This window comes from Elephas maximus, chromosome 6 (assembly GCF_024166365.1).
Source record: "Elephas maximus indicus isolate mEleMax1 chromosome 6, mEleMax1 primary haplotype, whole genome shotgun sequence".
Lineage (NCBI taxonomy): Eukaryota > Metazoa > Chordata > Mammalia > Proboscidea > Elephantidae > Elephas > Elephas maximus.
In genome coordinates, this window is record NC_064824.1 from 143,254,508 (window position 1) to 143,267,355 (window position 12,848).

Consider the following 12,848-nt stretch of genomic DNA (forward strand, 5'->3'; position numbering starts at 1 on the left):
GAGGAGCCCCCGGGTGAGCCGGGGCCAGGGGGACGGCGACGGCGGTGTGCACGGGCACCACGTGTGAGGTGAGGAGCCCCCGGGTGAGCCGGGGCCAGGGGGACGGTGACGGCGGTGTGCACGGGCACCACCACGTGTGAGGTGAGGAACCCCCAGGTGAGCCAGGGCCAGGGGGACGGCGATGGCGGTGTGCACGGGCACCACGTGTGAGGTGAGGAGCCCCCGGGTGAGCCGGGGCCAGGGGGGCGGCGACGGTGGTGTGCACGGGCACCACGTGTGAGGTGAGGAGCCCCCGGGTGAGCCGGGGCCAGGGGGACGGCGACGGCGGTGTGCACGGGCACCACGTGTGAGGTGAGGAGCCCCCGGGTGAGCCGGGGCCAGGGGGACGGCGACGGCGGTGTGCACGGGCACCACGTGTGAGGTGAGGAGCCCCCGGGTGAGCCGGGGCCAGGGGGACGGTGACGGCGGTGTGCACGGGCACCACCACGTGTGAGGTGAGGAACCCCCAGGTGAGCCAGGGCCAGGGGGACGGTGACGGCGGTGTGCACGGGCACCACGTGTGAGGTGAGCATCCCCTGGGTGAGCCGGGGCCAGGGGGACGGCGATGGCGGTGTGCACGGGCACCACCACGTGTGAGGTGAGGAACCCCCAGGTGAGCCGGGGCCAGGGGGACGGTGACGGCGGTGTGCACAGGCACCGTGTGTGAGGTGAGGAGCCCCCGAATGAGCCGGGGTCAGGGGGACGGCAACGGCGGTGTGCACGGGCACCACGTGTGAGGTGAGGAGCCCCTGAGTGAGCTGGGGCTGTCAGGGCAGACTCCTCCTCTCGTGGCTCATCACTCTGGCAGCTTTGAAGCTCTGTCATTAAGGACATCACTCGCCTTCAGGAGGAAGGCTATTCCTGAGAGTGGGGAGCTCGTACAGGGTCTCCAGGAGGAGGCAGGGTTGGGGTGTCAGGCCCTCAAGCTCACGACACTGCTCAGAGCACTGGAGGAGAGGACAGCTGGAGATGTTTTATGAGACCAACATTGATGATTTTCCTTGTCTTGTATTTCAAAGATTTTTCATATTTTCCAAGCTTGCAAATACAGTTAATAAGAGAAAATTATATCTTAAGACATGTTAGTTATGCGTTTGGAAATTAGTTAATGCTGAAAACGTGTCTTTTCAAGGACAGTGAAGTGTTACTAGTAGCTTGTGCAGAGGAGAAATGAAAGAAAGCTAATGTGAACAGGGAAGACAGTGCACGTCCATCAGCCCCTGCGCCGACACAGCTTGTGGGGTGCAGCCTCTAGCTGCCCAGCTGCCCAGCCATCTGGCTCGCACTGCTGGCAGTTAGTCTCCGCAAGTCTGGCCTTCTTCGTGCCAGCCTCCCTTCTTGAAAGGAATCATGCACACCCAGGGACCCAGGACTAGGAAGGGCAAGTGTCCGCCCCTGTGTTCTGTGGACGGTGCAGGCTGTCCTGCTGGACGGACCATCTCTTCCCCAGAGGAGAAGGTAAGAAGTCAGTTCACGACTCGAGTCAAAAGGAGAGAGGGGCGCGTGGGCTGTTGTGACAACAGACTTCATGGGGAGGTGTGGTTAGGCTTTGGCAGCGTGCGTCAGCATGGCAAACCTGGACAAGAAGCTGGAGACGGCTGTGGAAACCCCACTCCACGTGAAAGGCATCATTTTAGAGGCAAGGTGGTACTGAAACCAGGGAGGTGATTAGTGGCTGAGGGATGTCTCACCAGCACATGCCACAGGCTAGATTAGATTAGATAGAAGGCAAGGAGCGGGGAGGTTGAGACACCTATCAGGATTCTTCTCAATGAGTGACTAAAGAAGCGCCTAGAAGGGGCATGCTGGGGAGGCAGTGGCCACCAACACAAAGCCCCTGCCCTGTGAGGCCTACTGTGTAATGCACCATGAACCTGAAAAAGTACAGAAACACACACGTACAGTTGAGGAGATTCCGTCACCTTGGTGCACGTGACCATCTTTAAACCTTGGAACCATCCTGGCGGGATGTGCTGAGTCCACATTTACTTCCTGAGAAGGAAATGAGCTGCTGCAAGGGCTGCAGTGGTTTGTATGTAGTCCTAGAACTTGTGGAATGACAGAGCCCAGCGTGGACCAGGTATTCATGACTCCGTCCGATTCTACAAAGGCAGCTGGGGTGGCGCTGACGGGAACAATGGGAAAGAAGAACGAGGACTTGGGGTGGTCTGTTGGAGGCAAGAGGACAGGCAGATGATGGCTCATTTTCTTTGATCTTGCTGCTAGCTTCTCTTTCTAAAATGAATTATTGAATTATGAGAACTTCAGATACATAAAATTACTTTATTTCTGTATGTTTTGAGCAGCGCTCCTAACTTCCAGAGCCTGGAGAGTGTTGTTTGAATCCAGGAAAGCTCTGGTCCTGCACAGTCAGTCTTGGGTCTTCTTCTGCCCTTTGTGATGGAGAATCACCATCAGTGTGAGAGCAGGGGGCCTGCACCACTCCTTACTAAATGTGTTGTTCTCTTTGTTTTTCTAGAAAACACTCTCCAAGATAAAAAAGAAAACATTCCAGACGAGTCGCACAGTGGTGTCTCCAAGCGATGGACGGCGGAGTCTGTCCGTGTGTTACGGCGTCTGTGCCTGAGAGTGCAGTTTCTGTTTAAACTTTGGATGTTTTTTTCTTTGGTATGAAGTACTTTTAACATTGTATTTCATTGCTATGTTATGCTTTCTATTTTGTATTGCGTTTTCTTTTTTTTCCCTCCTTAACTAACCACTAAGTTAGAATCGGTTTCCCAGGTGGCCCTGGGTGGTAGAGACACCTGCCTGGTGCCAGGCCCTTTACGACAAAGGGTGCCGTGTGGAGCCTCCAGCCTGCCTTTCTTCCGTGTTTGTGCACATCACCTGAAACCAGTTTTGCTGCTATAGTTCAATACTTTTAATCCATCTGCCCACGTACATGTTTACCAAATAACACGATTAGAACTGTCTGATGAGGTACCCGTTTATACTTACGTAGCTGTTTTCAAAGCAGACTTTTAGAGGTGAATTTACAAAGCCTCTGGATCCCGGCACTAGATAACTTTTAAAGCCACTATGGCAGAGAGCTTGTCACCAGTCTTTCTGCAGTGTTCTCCACTAGGGCTGGTTATACCATGCTGCAGAGAAAATCATGAGCCATGAGCCCCACTTTTCTTTTGCAGCTAAGACTCATACACACAGTGAGAATCACTGAAACTGTTTTTACTCAACTAATTTTAAAAATAACTTTTTAAGAGAAATTAACATTTGACCTGTTGAAACCAACCTTTTGTACTTTTATACTGCACTTTAATATATTTTTCTGTAATGCGTGTGAGAAGGTCCTCTTCAGCAGTGGAAATTAGGGTCCCATGGTAGGCGCGCCTCTGAACCCAGACCTATCCCCCGGCACCGTCCTGCCCCAAGGCCATGGCCCTGGAGGCCTCTCTGAACCCAGACCTGGCCGCAGACATAGTCCTGCCCCAAGGCCGTGGCTCTGGAGGCGTTTCTGAGCCCAGACCTGTCACCAGCCCTCTGCTAGGCTTTGGAGATTCAAACCCCCTTCCACTGCTTTCTTTTTAATGGTTTTACAGTGGGAGGCAAAGAGCAGTGATCATTTTGTTACGGGCAGACCGTCTCATCAATTTTTGCTCATTATTTTCTTCATTTTGTGAAATACCCATTTCTGTGTCTTATGAGAATGAGACATTTCACATCTGTGCTGACAGTCTGGAGCAGGCGCCAGCCACCGAAGCTGCGCAGGGTCTGTCCTCTGTGCCGAGGCCTTGGCCGTCTCCTGTCCTAATGTGCCTCCTGTGGGGCATGCCCAGGGATGCCAAAGCTCCGAGGCTGGCTTCTTCAACATATCTGCTGATGCAGGCAAATGCGTTCCTAGAAAGTGGTCCTTTAAAGCAGGCAGACCTGAGTGGAAGGAGCAGAGGTGCTGGTTCAGGGTTTTCATCTTCTGTTTAGTGGGAGGAATTAAGAAAATGATTAACCTGAGGGAGAGAGGAGGGTGGTTTTTGTTTCTGTCTTTTGTTTTGGCCAGACAAGAAATGAGCTGGTCAAAATACATTAGCTATGAAGCTGTACTACCACAAAAACTCACGTGCCCCACTAACTTTGCCCCTGTACTGTCCAGCCGTTGTGAGTGGTGGGAGCTGTGCAGCACGTTGTGCAGTTTTACCAAGAAAAGTATCGTGCGACTTCAGGGTACCTCCAGTCAAAGTCTGTTATTTGGGCTATTTTGGCATTTATTAACTAACCGTGCTAGAGAAAAACTGTAAAAAGAAAAGTCAAAAAGCTTTTGCAAATAGTATAAACCCTGTGTATATTTAAGCAGAAGTACTGCTCAGGGCAAGCTGCCACTCGGTATTGGTTACGTGGGGCTGGGAGGGCCTGTGCTGTTACGCTTTTAAATGCCTTTTGTTTGCTGCCCAAATCTCAGTTTATACTTTTGCTCACAGATAACGGCTCTTTTACTAAAAAGTTAATCTCTACCTATAGAAACGTATTTTGAAAACACTTATTTTACACAGCAATTTTGTATTAAAACTAACCTTTTATCAATAAAGCACTATTGTTTAGGTATTAAACGAGTGGTTCTGATGATTGGCTCTTTTGAGAGGGCAGGTTTGAGCCACGTAAATGGGTGTAGAACCAGGCGGAATTACTTAACACCAAGAGCATCAGTACCCTGCAACCTGACACCATACCTTGAGACCTGCAGCCCAAAAGAAAGGGATGAAGACTGGGGAGGCATTACTGACATGACCTGGGCATCTCGGAAAGTGAGGACTGTCTAGTAAAACGTTCAGGTGTGGAGGATGTAGCACACAAAGTGGCTTCCCAAGACACCTGTGTTGACCAGTTAGAAAATGTAGTGGGAAGAGATCTTTGCAGTAACTCTAGCTGAACACCTGCAAATGTAACGAATGATTATTTCTGAGAAGAGACCGGTAAGGAAAGCTACATTTTTATTATAAGAAGACATTTTTAAACCTGCACTTGAAGCCACCGCCCCCGAGGCTGGTGCCCTGTGCCCACTGTCCACTGGGCTGGAGCCCGGGGCAGAAGAACCTCTGCTCACCTCTTCTTCCTACAAGACCCTCCTCGTGAGGGCCAGTCGTGTGGTCGCCGGAGGCTGGTAGAGGGTGAAAGGGTTTGAAGAGACTACATCAGCCTGAGACCAGAAGAGCTAGATAGTGCCCAGCTATAACTGATGACTGCCCTGATAGAGAACACAACAGGGGACCCCTGAGGGAGCAGGAGAGCAGTGGGATGCAGACCCCAAATTCTCGTAAAAAGACCAGACTTAATGGTTTGAGACTGAAGGGGCCCTGGTGGTCATGGCCCCCAGACCCTCTGTTGGCCCAGGACAGGAACCATTCCCGAAGCCAACTCTTCAGGCAGGGATTGGACTGGACAATGGGTTAGAGAGGAGCAGTGGTGAGGAGTGAGCTTCTTGGATCAGGCGGACACTTGAGACTTACTGGCGTCTCCTGCCTGGAGGAGAGATGAGGGTGGAAGGGATTAGAAGCTGGTGGAATGGACACGAAAAGAGAGAGGAGGGAGGGAGCGGGCTGTCTCGTTAAGGGGAGAGCAATTGAGAGTATGTAGCAAGGTGTAAGTTTGTGTGAGAGACTGACTTGATTTGTAAACAAAGCACAATAAAATTTTCAAAAAGTTGCGTTTGAGGGCGGGGTCGTCCAGCGTGCACGTGTCCGCCTGAAGGTCACAGCCTGAAGGTCACAGGGTAAGGGGCACCCCGCCTGTGGGCACCCAAGGCCTCTGGCCTGGGAGGCTCGGGCTCTGCTCCGGCGGGGTGCCGTGGGAGGGGCCGGGAGGGGAGGAGGAGGGTGCCCTGGGCGTCACGCGTCCCTTACCGGGCGGCTGTCGTCCGGTCTCTCGGCCTCTCTCCAGTGCCCTCGGCCACGATCCCGGTAGGCCAGGAATGGGCGCAGGAGGAAGGCATGAGGGCTAGTGGCCAGGAGCCGCCGCGAGGCTACCGCGCCAGGAGCGGCGCCCCAGACCTCGTTCTGGCCCCTGAGCCCGGCCCCGCCCCGCCCCACCTCGCCCCGAGCCCGGCCCCGCCCCGGAGCCAGGACCTGCCCCGCCCCCGAGCCCGGCCCCGCCCCACCTCGCCCCGAGCCGAGCCCGGCCCCTCCCCGGAGCCAGGACCTGCCCAGCCCCCGAGCCCGGCCCCGCCCCACCTCGCCCCGAGCCGAGCCCGGCCCCTCCCCGGAGCCAGGACCTGCCCAGCCCCCGAGCCCGGCCCCGCCCCACCTCGCCCCGAGCCTGGCCCCGCCCTGGAGACAGGACCTGCCCCGCCCCCGAGCCCGGCCCCGCCCCACCTCGCCCCGAGCCCGGCCCCGCCCTGGAGACAGGACCTGCCCCGCCCCCGAGCCCGGCCCCGCCCCAGAACCAGGACCTGCCCCGCCCCCAAGCCTGGCCCTGCCCTGCTCCCGAGCCAGGCCCCGACCCCGAGCCCGGCTCCGCCCCACCTCGCCCCGAGCCCGCCCCTGAGCCCGGCCCCGCCCCATCCCGCCTCGCCCCGAGCCCGGCCCCCGCCCCACCCCACCTCGCCCCGAGCCCGGCCCCGCCCCGTTCCAACTCGCCCCGAGCCCGACCCCACCCCGGAGCCAGGATCTGCCCCACCCCAAGCCCGGCCCCGCCCCGCGCCCGAACCTGGCCCCGCCCCACCCTGAGGCTCCGCCCAGAGGCGGGCCCCGCCCTCACCCTCTAGACCGGCCCCGCCCAGCCCCCGGGTCCTCCCGATCTGCTCCTCAGCCGGTCCGCTTCCGCCACCGCGCCAGGCCTCACTCCGCCCCCGAGGCAGGCCCCGTCCCAGAATGTATCCTGCTTCGCGAACGCAGGCCCAGCCCGGTGTGTCGAGACCCCGCCCCCCGAACATGCCCCGCCCCTCGACCTCAGGCCCCGCCCCGGATCCCACGCCCTGAACCCAGGTCTCGCCCCGGAAGGCGCCCCACCCCGCTAGCCCAGATCCCTCCTTGGAACGCGCCCCACCCTTCGACCCCAGGCCCCGCCCAGCGAGCCGAGGCCCCGCCCAGATCTGCCTTGGTTCGCGGGTTCCACTCGCCTCGGCCCTTCTCCCGTCCATTCTTCAGTCAAATCTCGGTGATTCGTTTTCAGACCACGGGTCTGGGAGGCCCCGCCCCAGCGCTGCCGAGGGCCAATCGGCGTCGCGTCCGTGGGAGTGGGGGCGGGACCCGGAGCGGCCCGCGGGCAGTCGGGAGCGAGCGAGCGAGCAAGCGGGCGGGAGGTGCTGAGGGCCGGGCGGCGAGGACGCCACGGCGGGCGCTGCGGGCCGGGAGGACCCGGGGGCCGAGGGCAGGCGAGGCCGCGGGGGCGGTAGGCCGGCGGGTGCCGCGGGCGCGTCGCCGCAGCGGGCGGGCGCCGGAGAAGTCCTCTCGCGGCGTGTGGGCCTTCCCAGGTCAGCGCTTCCAAGTTGAGCCGCGGTGAGTCTGAGGCGCTGCCATCTGTCGGGGGCTTCCAGCGGGGCCCGCTGAGGGGGGCCGGGGGTCCCGGGTGGGGAAGGCCGAGGGGAGGGCGGGGGTCCCGGGTGGGGAGGGCGGGGGTCCCGCGTGGGGACGGCCGAGGGGGGGCGGGGGTCCCGGGTGGGGAAGGCCGAGGGGAGGGCGGGGTCCCGGGTGGGGAGGGCGGGGGTCCCGGGTGGGGAGGGCGGGGGTCCCGGGTGGGGAAGGCCGAGGGGAGGGCGGGGGTCCCGGGTGGGGAGGGCGGGGTCCCGCGTGGGGACGGCCGAGGGGGGGCTGGCTCCCGCGTGGGGACGGCCGAGGGGGGGCGGGGGTCCCGGGTGGGGAAGGCCGAGGGGAGGGCGGGGTCCCGGGTGGGGAGGGCGGGGTCCCGCGTGGGGACGGCCGAGGGGGGGTGGGGTCCCGGGTGGGGAGGGCGGGGTCCCGCGTGGGGACGGCCGAGGGGGGGCGGGGGTCCCGTCAATCCCTGGGTGCCCTCCAGGGGCGTTTTCTGAAACGGCGCCTTGAAGGTGGTGGAGACTCGGTGTTGAGTCAGTTTCGGTCCTGGCACGGGGGGCCTTACCAGGAGACGGTGGGAACGGGGCCCAAAGCAGCTGGAGAAGCAGAGCTTCGGGACCGGCTCCTGGAAGGACATAGTGTGGCGGAAGTGTGTGGAGAAAAGGTGCACGGATGTCAGAGCCAGGGTGAAGGCCGTAAAGGTGCTTTGTTCCCATGGGGTGTGTTTGGCAGGACCGCTGTGGGAGGTGTGATAACATCCCTCTACACCGACTTCCAGCGCTGAGCGTGTTTGCGTGACAGCAGAGAGCCAGGCCAAGACAGAAGCAGGGAGGCCACGTGTAATTTTAACTTTCTGTATCTCCTGCTTTTTGAAACGTTTTTTTGAGATCTGAGCTCCTATATCTGTGAAGCACCTGGTGCCGGTATTTCACTCGTTCTTACAAAGCCTCAGAGGGGAGAGAGGGCCAGGTCACTAGACCCATTTTAAAGAGAGGAGATGGAGGCTCAGGAAGTGGAAGGACTGGTTTAGGATCACACCTTGGGGTGTTTACAAAGCCAGTCATCTGACCGGGTTTCCACCGGTGCTTGATTGCACGTTAGCTAGAAGCTGTATGGACTAAATTCTGACCAAGTGGTATCCTGAACTGCAGACTTTGCCGGCTAATTTGTGTAAATGAATATCATTTCTCAGTTGATCTTCAGTTTCGTCTGTACTAATTCCTTTCCAAAAGTGGAAATTGTTGTAAGGCAAATTAAGGTATCTGTCACAGGTTCCTTATACATAAAGCAGGGTTAAGAATTTACCTACCTCATAGGTTGTTGTGAGGACTCACAGACAATAGAAGAGCTGTTAGCCTGATGCCTGGCACACAGTAAGTGGCTAATAAGTGTTTTGTTGTTGTTAGCTGCCCTCAGTCATTTCTGACTCATGCAGACTCTAAACTGCACTCCATAGGGTTTTCAAGGCTGTGGCCTTTCAGAAGCAGATCACCAATTATTATCAGGATGGTAGTATAATCTGAGTATACAGTAGAATTATCCTGGCCCGGATACTTACACAAAGAGGAGAGAGGATTATGCAATAACGAAGCGGGGTTGTTCTGCTTGGAGGGAAGTGTGTTAACTGGATTGCCAAATCGAAGATTCATGTATGAATAATTCCATACATACCCGTTTAAATCCATCTGGTCCCAAGGAATTCTGTTTTCTCCTTTTCTAAACGCCGCTGCTTTGAGTCACATCAACACCTCCTCTATATCCAGACAGTAGTAGAGTTATCTTATTGCTGCTTACCCTTTAAGCTTTTTTGGCGGATTTCTCTACACAGCATGGTGCTATGTGTACCAGGAAAGAAAATAGCAGAACCCCATCCATCAGGTTCACCGCCATGCCAAGGTGGCGTAGGTCCCATTTTCTGAGATTGGAGTGTGGAGTGCGTCACTGGACTCGAGAATCGGCTTCGTATTTCTCAACTCTGAGGGTTTACCACACGGCAGATGCGACAGTGAGTTGAAAAGTTGAGGGTCCCACAAAACTTAGTCCAGTGCTGTGTTTCTGGAGAGCAGCTAATTGGTGATGAGTCTGTAAATTGGGTTCATATTTAAAGTGGTCTGATCTTTTTGGAGTGCGACCAGCAGTGTGTGATTAAGAACGACGGTACTCTGATTTTGAAATCCCACTTTTGAAAACAAATAATGCGAAGCACAAGCTCTGTTGTGTCAGTGTGGTGGAGTACTCCACTGCCAGGAAAAATGCCTTGGCGATCCTCTTCATAGACCCGTCCAAGCAAAATACGAACCATTTTGATCCGTGGGATTACGCTAAAGCGAAACAGTATGTACACAGGAATTAGTGTTGTCAGAATGCATGAGGATGTGGACAAGGGTCAGGAGAGAGTGATAAAAGGAGATTGTGTTTTAGAGTCATGGGATTGTTTTCCCCAAAACTGACACTTTAATTTATAGTCATTTTAAAGTTCAAAAGCAAAAAGGTACTATAATCTTGTGGCATGCAATGGTGAATCTTCCTTCATCCTCTCTCTCCCCTCCCCAGCTCATTCTCCATCTTGTTTCTCAGAATAAAAATTTGATCATGTCACATCCCAGCTGCAGAACCTCCTTCTGTGTGGGATTCATCCATACCTCTTAGGTTGGCCCCAAGATCCCTCACAGCCCAGCCCTAGGCCACTTCCCAGCCCCCACTCTGGGCATCCTCAGAGTCCAGGCCGCCCACAGCATTTCCTTTTTCTCAGCTGCTCCTGCATTTTCCACAGTCCATGCCTGTGCACGCACCCCTCGCTGTCATTTGGAAGCTCCCGCTCACCCTTCAGGGCCCACCTGGTTTGGCCTGGAAGCCCCTGCCTTACTGTTACCTCTGCTTTCCACTCTGCTACTGTAGGGGTTAGATGGTGTTGCTTGCTACATGTGTGCCTCTAGCTGAACTCCCTTCACATGTCCTGTGCTTGGCATGCTGCAGTCCCTGAAGCCATACCAGAGTCAGCACACCACAGAGTCAGGGTAGAGGAGAGGCTGCTTGATTCTTTAAACCATCAAAGAGAAGAGAGCTCACCACAGAATCAGGGAAGGGGTAAGGCTGACCAGTGCTGGAATCCTCACTCTCTGCTCCTTCCTTCGTTAACTAAGTGACCACCAGCAAATATCTTTACCTTTCTGAGCTGGGGTGCCTTATCTGTAGGATGGGATCATACCAGCCCCACAAGGCTGTGGTGAGACGAGAGAAGCTCTTGTAAGTGAAGGGTGTGGCATGTGCCCACAAGGCACATGGTGACCACTCAGGAGGTGAGAGGTGTGGCAATGTGTACCAGAACCTTCCTCAGGCCTGACTTGTGCCCTTTTCCCATGGAGGCTTACCTGAGGCCATATTTGAAGCCACAAACCCTCCACCTGCCCCAAATTCTGTCTGCCTGCCTTGCTTTATTTTTCTCCATAACACTCACCACCTTTTAACATACTACCTTCGTTGTCTTCTCCCACAGTAATCTCCTGTGTCCCTAAACACTTAGAATTGTCTAAAACAGTATGTGCTCCATAGATGTTTGCATGAAGTAATTAAATTCTATCTGGGCTGGGCTGTATGGGCCGTGAAGCTTATACAATTTGCCGGGGGGCGGGGGGGTCTAGTTAAGGAAAAGAATACAAAGTTATAAGTAAAAACTAATTTGGAAAGTGATACTTATTTAGAATGAGGAAAAGTAAGTAAAATATGGATTTGAAAAAGCTGACCAATAATAGGAAACCCTGGTGGCATAGTGGTTGAGTGCTACGGCTGCTAACCAAAGGGTCAGCAGTTCAAATCCACCAGGTGCTCCTCAGAAACTATGGGGCAGTTCTGTTCTGTCCTATAGGGTCGCTATGAGTCGGAATCAACTCAACGGCACTGGGTTTGGTTTTGGTTTTTTGGACCAATAATAAAAGCATTAATGAGTCCAGAAAATAATACATTTGTTAATTGTTTGATTCACTTCCGTAGTACTTTTTTCCTGTAATGTTTTTGCTGTGTACTTTTTAATTGCCTATTCATATGACAGTGAGAGAATAGAAGCAGTTCAGTGGTTTCTTCAGCATGGTGATTAAAATTTGTTTTTTTTTTTAATTATTGACAATTGGCATGCACAAAATTTGTAATTTCACGTGTAGATCTATTGCTCTTTCCAGTACTGTTACAGGTTTGTGTTCTTGAAAAGCAGAACTTTTGATAAATTCTATTTTGCACAACTTTATTTAAAAAAAAAAAAAAACTATGACATGTTTGTAATTGTATTTGCTATGTTATCTATTGTTTTTCTGACGGGAGAGAACTTCTGTTTTGACTACTGAAAACCAAACTCTCAGCTTAGAGTTTAACACGTCTGATGATGAATTTTCCACATACTAGCTCCTGGCTTCCTATATTTCAAACCTGGTCTCTTCTCCACATACATCCAGCACCAGAAACCACAGGACACGTTCACGTTGCCATCGGAACCCTGGTCCTCCTCCTTTGACTCTAGATGCCTGGCAAGCTGGGCAGTGGGGATGGCAGCACTGCTAGAAGCCACGCCAGCACCAAGATGGCCGCTAGTCGCTTAAATAGACACAGAAGTAACTGCAAGTAACAGGAATGTGTCCCAGTAAATCCAAACCAAATGTGTCTCCAACTCTGTAGGTCTTTAACTGAATCCCAAAAACATGAACAGCCCCTTCAAAGCTAGAGGATAGTGACAGAGGCAAAGTTGGGGTGGAAAGAACAGCAGTCCTAACGGATTGCAATTAAAGTATCTTTTTTAAGTCTGTGAAAAGCACAGGACTGTATGAACACCTTGCTTAGGGACTTTCCCAGGACCTTGGAAGGGCCAGTACATGTGAAGGGCCCGGAAACCTCAGCCAGAATAGCTTTATAGTCCAGCCTTGCCTGCTGCCAGATAACCCAGTAGGGGGTGTGGGCGAGGGTGCTCGCCTTCCAGTGGCTGATAGGGTGTGGTTGGCAAGGAGAGAGCAATACAGTGAAGTGACTTTAGAAATGGTCCAGACTTTATTAAATATTTTGTCTCCTTTGTGGTTAAAATCCCAATTGTTTCAGTAATAGTTTATTTTCCAACTTTGGAAAATGAACGATGAGGGAGCAAGTCCCAATATCTGAAAACAGATTGATCCCAGAGAGTGTATATTTGAAAGAAGAGCAAGTACAATCCTTACAATCCTGGATTAGTATCCCTGGTGGCACAGTAGTTAGCCTTGCTTTTCATTAGAAGGTAAGCAGTGGCACATTACAATTACCCCTGTCAGCGAGGACATTTAAAACAGATCGTGTTTATGCAAGAGTCTTCAGAAAAAA

General features: G+C 54.2%; 1 protein-coding gene and 1 long non-coding RNA gene across 5 annotated transcripts in view; both read left to right on the top strand.

Moving 5' to 3' along the window:
- The first annotated feature begins 4 nt into the window (after positions 1 to 4).
- On the top strand, positions 5 to 4,598 carry LOC126078294 (uncharacterized). 2 transcript variants are annotated; one of them, XR_007518017.1, is made up of 3 exons: positions 5 to 68; positions 282 to 351; positions 2,519 to 4,598. It is a non-coding gene; the product is annotated as an uncharacterized LOC126078294 (long non-coding RNA). The 2 variants fall into 2 exon arrangements; XR_007518018.1 differs by lacking the exon at positions 5 to 68 and adding an exon at positions 75 to 211.
- Positions 4,599 to 7,059: 2,461 nt separating this feature from the next.
- FARP2 (FERM, ARH/RhoGEF and pleckstrin domain protein 2) overlaps positions 7,060 to 12,848 on the top strand; it is a 101,222-nt gene continuing 95,433 nt past the window's right edge. For 2 of the 3 annotated variants that reach the window (XR_007518019.1, XM_049888725.1), the window contains exon 1: positions 7,062 to 7,481. The gene's annotated coding sequence lies outside the window, so the exon portion shown is untranslated. Of the gene's footprint in view, positions 7,482 to 12,848 lie in introns of all 3 variants that reach the window. The other variant, XM_049888723.1, reaches the window with a different exon arrangement.